The following is a 6,844-nucleotide window of genomic DNA, read 5'->3' as shown; positions in this document are numbered from 1 at the left end:
TAGCAGAGCATACCGAGTATATCAAGTAGTCTACATAAGCTGAGTGAACCGGGTGAACAGAATAAGTCTGAGCAGACCAAGCACTGAGTGACCTGAGTGCTGATGTCGAAATAAGGCGGCTCTCCCGGGACCAACTATAGATGGGATTGCCCGGGTAAAACGACATGGATGACCAAGCAGACCGGATAGGTTAATTAGTGTGAGTAATTTGAGTGATAACAACGGATTGAGACGGGATACGTGTTACCCGAGGCCGACTATAGTTGGGATTACTCGGGTAGACGCAATGAGTATCCGAGCAGGCCGAATGGACTGAGTAGTCTGGGTAAACTGAGTGAACCGAGTAAGCTGATCAAGCCTAAGTAGGTCAATCACTAAGTAGACTTGAGTGCTGGCTGCGGAGGGAAATGGAGTACCCGGAACTAGCTGGAGCCGAGCTCACCCGGGTAAACGGGGTGAAAGAACAAACAGGCCGAGTAGATAAGGTTAGCTAGACAGGCTGAATGGGCCGTGCCAGGGATAACTGGGCTTGGGTTCATAGGGTAATGTTGACTATGGATCCCGGGACTTGTCAGGTTGGATCTCCTGTTGACCTACCCTGCCACGTCGAACTCGGGCAAGACTTACCACATCACCTAGGACTAAGTAGACAATATGGTAGTAAATGACTTTATCATCTGGCTCTTTTCAAGAACGCAAGAGACTAGATTATTTAGATTCAGTACTACAATGCCCCTTTCGAAAAGTGATCATATTAGATCAGAATAGACAATGTAATGTTGTTATGTCAGAACAAAAACTTATAATCACTGTCTACATTTTGATACTCACTTAAACACAATCATAGATCTCCTTATAAATCTAGGAACTCTAGAACAAACAATTACTTCAATGGACCCCATTATGTATAAAGACAGAAATGGAAGCTTGACAGTGAGATTTAGTGGCCAGCCTTCTACTTCTCGCAATGAAGGAAAAAGATCAAGACCCTTTACAAATACTTAACAACTAGGTACGAAACACCTACAATTGAGTAAACAAATAATTCTTTAACAAGTAGAAAGGCATATAATTGGAACTTAATGAACAGATTAGACTCAGGTAACTTAATGAACACCTTCCCAACAGAAGCTACTACTTATATACACCTAGAAGACTTAATTGAACTGTCAGAAAACTTAAACAAGAAATGAATCCAGTAGAATCGTTTGTTATTTCTCGATAACCTTTTGAATATTCTACGAGAACAATGGATTATGAGCAAGACTATCTCTTAAGAAAAGAAATGACTTCTTATACTAATAATAATCCTTTATTTAGAACTATAGAGAGAAGGCCACTAGCAATCATATTTTTTGAAAAAAGACAAGGTTTAACTCAACATAATTGAGGGACCTTTAATTATATGATACATATTTAGAGCAAAGCATTATCTCCGTAAAATGAGATTATCAAGTCAAACACGAACTTGACATAGAAACTGATGAAGTCATGCTTCAGGTAGGAGAAAACTACTTAGGAGATATGATTAGAGTAGCTTGAGAAGCTTTTAAATTAAAATTTTCAGAAGTTATTAGAATTGCCTCTCAAGGCAATTTTTGATATACCATCCATAAACACTTAACAGCTAGGGATGCCAACACAGAATTAGACATACGTCAGAAAAAGGCAATGTGGGACTTAGACAACAGTTATTCAATTGAAACTGGATTATATAATTCTGTAATAATTTTTAGCACTTACTGTAATCTTCGATAATTATTATAATTTAGTTCTAAGAGAGCAATTATTTAGGTAATTATTTGGAGAATTAGATAAAGAAATACTAAATTATGGACTGATATGAATGTGCCATCTAATATGACAATATATGAGTACGTTTACAACATATGATTACCAAGCTTAAAGAAAAAAGTCATTATATACAAAAACAATTGAAAATTCAATAATATAATTTTTGTAGTCAACTATATACTCTTTAATAATACGGAACACACCAACATCGAAGAAGAAATAGATTGGTTCCAAATTCAAACCTAACACCACTTACCACTTGAGAAAGAGTAAAGTAAAAAAGCCTTATTAACAAACATGTGAGAAAATTTAAACCAAAGAAAACATATGCTAATACAATAACATTTTGCTTGTAATGAACCAACACACTTATCTTTTACTTGTCCTAAAGGAAAAAATCTGTATTACTAGGGAAGCAAAATTAGTCTTCTGTACTAATTTGGACTTAGTAGAAGTGCAATCTGATATATCATGTCTCTTCTATCTATTTCATTATATCAGTTGACGATATGGAAGAAGTCCCATCTTCATTTGACTTCACTCTAGTAAACTCCTTTATAAATAAGCCCTATAGTTAGCTAAAAAATATGGGATCACAAGTTTCCAATTTGAGCAAGATTTAGACAATATAATGGATCAATTATTAACCTTATCAACTGATAATTTGGATTTTATGCATTGCCAATTCATACCTCAAAACTTAATAGACTTAGGATCTGACCAACGATAATGCTCCTTGTTTCACTTGTGTTTTTTATCCTGTTATTAATACTTGTCACACTTGTAAGAGACAAATTTGTAATCAGTCTCAAATAACTTTTTGATATCATAATTCCTACATCTCATATTGTCGAGGCAGAATACGAAATTATTACTTGAAACAAGAGTTTTTGTTTTTGAAACTTGAATAAGTTTACTTGAGGCATATATAGAGGCTGAAGTAACCAAACCTTAAAGCCACTACTTCTACTCCTGACCTGTGGCTTACAGATCGAGGGAAAGGACTTCTTATTTCGGAGTCTAAGGATATTGATATGCAATTCATCAAAACTCTGATGTACTACTATTAATATATGAGTCCGGTATCTCCTCAATATTTACGGACATGAATTTACCCTTCATATATTCCTTGATAGTGGAGCATCCAACTCAACTACTAATCAAGCTACAATCTTATCTATTTTTTATCAACCGATTTGATTAAAGACTACTGATCAGTCAATACATTGCAGTAAAAAATGAAATCCACCTAACAATCTCACACGGTCGGTTTCATGATTATTTGTGAGTAGGTAAATCGAAAAATTACAATTAACTATTACGGGGGAGAACATTGTTTCGGCTTGTCAAGTTTCAAATCGGTTAGTACACAAATTGATGATTAAAAATTTTCTTGTCACAAATTTGTTAAAAATGTCATCTATTTTTATACCAATTGTGGCACATTTAGTGCACCCCTTTCTCTCCCTCAATTGTGGATTCAACCACTTCCTCTTTCGAATATCCATATCATCTTAGGCCTTATTTTTTTATTGCTCCGGATCAGACTTTATTACTCACTAAGGATAATGCCCTTTTCTTATCTACCCTTGTTGTATCTTCAATTGTGTTTGACTATCCCTCTTCTCTTCTGTCCGCGCTCTGAAGCGTGGTGAAGCCCCTGTTTCGGCAGCTGATGACCAATGCCGATGCACTACAAAGAGCTCCTGTAAGGGATCTTGTATACCAACCTCCTTAGGTACATAAGAAAACTAGAGATATTTGGCTATACTAGCCCAATTACCGAGTTTGACCAGGAGTTGGACGAGGACCTTGAAATCCCAAGACATTTAGTTACTCAAACTTTGAGGAGCCTATTAAACATTATGGATATTGTTTGGGAAAAAACTATGCAAGTTTTGGGTGAAAAGAAACTTTCCTTGTGAGGGCCGGTAGCCGTACAAACATCTGTTAGCGCGTGGCGGCTGAAGGCCGAGGTGTTGGTGGCGCCTGAAAGCTGGAAGAGCATGGTCAGTTTGTCTTTCTCTACTTCCTCTGTTTTTTTTGTTTTGTTTTGTTTTTTCTTGTCTTCGGACCTAGTTTATACTCTCCGCTACGCCGTACTCGGCATTTTCTTTTGTTTGTTTGGCTTTCCTATCTCTGATCTCGATATCTCCAGCTCAGTAGATCATTGTCTGTGGAAAAAAATGTTTTGGCGCAGCACCATTCCATTTCCGGGCTGTTTTCGCTTTCTTCAGCAGGGCCTCGAAATTCGAGCTCTTCGCAACCTTTTATCATATATTTTTGTTTTTTCATTGTTCGTGAAATATTTGAGTCGATCGATTTGACGTCCTCAACAGTATCAACTCCCCTTTGCCCACTATCGAAATTTAAAGAAATTTACACGTTACTTGAGCTCGATTAGCCTGCGGTGTTTATTGTATCGATTAGCCTCGCAGAATCTTAACTAGTATCGAGAAACTCTGTCAATGTTTGCTTTAAATCCTGCCCATGATGATCTTTCTTTCCTTCGCTCTCATCATTCCACATCCCACTGCCTCTTATCAATTACACCAGTATTGTAGCGATCCTCCGCGAATCTTTCACAATAAAACAAATTTATATCCAGAAATTGTAGCATCACGTTTGCTTTGAAACTGCTTGTGATAGTTTTTATGTTATTCCTCCTGAATATTTATTGTAATAATATTTTTATGAGCTTTGAAATAAAAGGTTTTTATGAATTCCAAGGACATTAAATCTTAGTAGCTGGGCATGCTTCAGTTCGGATCCTCTGCGCCGCTAAAGCCTCTGCGCCCCTGTGCCACTTAGAAACGACAAACTCCTGCACGCGGATCACACGTGAGTCTTCGCCAAAAACTCAACTTGTCTAGCCCAATTAGTCCGGGTAAGACTAAACTTAAATCTTTTGTACTTGTCAAACAACAAAACAGACTCTGACTAGACTCAAGTCTGACCAGGCCAGACTGCATCAACAAAACACACCACACATGAGAAAGATTTTCTTTATTTCCTGGTTGAGAGAAGTCAATAATGGTTCATCAAGCAAGAAATAAGCTGTTTGATTATCTTTGTGACAAGCTACCTAATGTCCACTGCCCTATTCAATGCACATGAGCACAAGATGTTGGAACTCTGAATCAATATGAGTGTAGTTTGGTTGGCATTGAGTTTCAAAATGAATGAATTCAACAAGCCAGCTGCTTTCTGGCTGCTTTGTTGAATGACATTAAGAGCCAGCAAGCATTCATTGAGTATATGAACAGCAACCAACTCAATGTCAGTAATGAAGGGGCCAAACAGACAAGCCCTTGAATCCTATAAACAAATAAAATTGTAAACTACAATTAATTAAGAAATAAATTAGTTATTTCAAATAATCTTATAGTTTATCACACATCGATATAAATTTAAATAATCTTACATTCCACAAAATGGTTGTATTGACATGTTAGTGGTTTCTTAAACAAAACAAAATAAATCTCAATCTGGCTTCAAATAAAAAATAGAGGGAAAGGAATAACAAAGCAGACACGATCGTGCCAAACTAGACACGACCGTATCTCATATTTTTCAGAAATTCAGACATGGCTAGGCCGTGCCCCTCTTATAAATTGAAGACAACAAAGGGTCCGTGCCCAGGGCCGGCTTTAGGCATAGGCCGGTAAGGCCTATGCCTAGGGCCCAATTTTATTTGGGACCCCTTAAATTAGAGTATTTAGGATTAATGAATGATAGAATTATTAAAACCCGACTCGGAAACATCCAGCTAAGCTGTCCCCTTCGCATTCTCGCCGCATTTCCCGATCTCGCCTCGTCAAAAACCCCGATGGCCCGATCTCGCCTCTTCATCTCCCCTCTTCTTCGACGAGAGCAGCGAGCTCAAGCAGCCTCTTCTTCGACGCGAGCAGCAAGCTCAAGCAGGTCGTAGGCGAAACCGCGAATTTCGCGTTCTTCCTCGGGGCGTTCGAAAACTGAGCGCAGATTAGGGTCTACAACTCTTCTCCGATGCCTCATTTCCCTGCCTCTACTGGAACTCTACAGATTAGGGTCTGCGGCTCTTCCTCGACGCCTTCCTCTCAAAGCCTTCGGAGCCTGAGCGTTCTTCTTTTCTTTCTTTTCTCTAACTGTTTTTCTTTCTCTAACTATAGAGGGAGCAGTCCACTAACGAAGATTCTGGAAGTGAGCGCTCTTTAACTATAGGGAGCAACTGATCCTCCTACCTCCAACTTAGCCTTGCTCTTTAGGCTCGTCTTTAACGAAGATTCTAGAAGTGAGCGCTCTTTAACTGTTCTTCTTTCTTTTTCTTTTCTCTCTGTTCTTCTTTTTTCTTTCTTGTTTTAAAAAGTTTATGGCAATACAAAAGTGGTGATTTCTTTTCTTTTTTTCCTGACCAATAATATAGGTGGATTTTTTTATACAACAAATGGGGTGTAATAATCAAACGCAAACTCCTTTATTAGGATCTGCAAGCTCTATTTGTATTTCTTCATTCATTGATCACCTAATTAACTTTACTGATTCAGCCATCAGTTATATCAGTGGTGGGTTAGTCTGATGGACGATTTAGACGGCAAAGTAGATTACTTCCGAATCTATTATTAATTTTCAGTAGATCGTTCATTATCAGAGTAAATATTCATCTTTCAGTTTCTATTATTAATTCTAGATCGTTTACAGATCTACGAACAAGAAGCTTGAGGGAATTATTACCACAATTAGTGTTATGCTAGTCAATTGCGTTACTTTAGATTACTTGTTAAGTCCTTAATTTGAATTTCTATATCTTGATTTGTGTTGGATGTTTGGATGAAATGGATGTTTGAATTTCTGTATCCTTCGTATCTCAAAGAGCAAGAAAATTTAATTAATAATTTTGCATCTCAAAAAGTCAAGAAAATTTAATTTTATATAAAAAATTTATTTTTAAAATTAATATTTTAATTTATTTTAAAAAAAAATTAAATCCACCATTATCGGTCTCAAATCCGAATAAAAAAGGGTGAGAGAAAATTTTTTAAAATAATAACAAATCATTTAAAAAAAATTC

General features: G+C 37.0%; 1 long non-coding RNA gene across 1 annotated transcript; it reads left to right on the top strand.

The window, feature by feature from the left end:
- The first annotated feature begins 5,630 nt into the window (after positions 1–5,630).
- LOC141838078 (uncharacterized) lies at positions 5,631–6,175 on the top strand. The gene is made up of 2 exons (XR_012602613.1): positions 5,631–5,844; positions 5,946–6,175. It is a non-coding gene; the product is annotated as an uncharacterized LOC141838078 (long non-coding RNA).
- Positions 6,176–6,844: the final 669 nt, after the last annotated feature.

The sequence above is a fragment of the Curcuma longa genome, chromosome 11, assembly GCF_044706935.1.
Source record: "Curcuma longa cultivar G26 ecotype Majalengka, Jawa Barat chromosome 11, ITB_CL_G26_1.1, whole genome shotgun sequence".
Lineage (NCBI taxonomy): Eukaryota > Viridiplantae > Streptophyta > Magnoliopsida > Zingiberales > Zingiberaceae > Curcuma > Curcuma longa.
The sequence above is the reverse complement of the archived record's forward strand: the minus strand, read 5'-3'. Positions and strand labels throughout refer to the sequence as shown.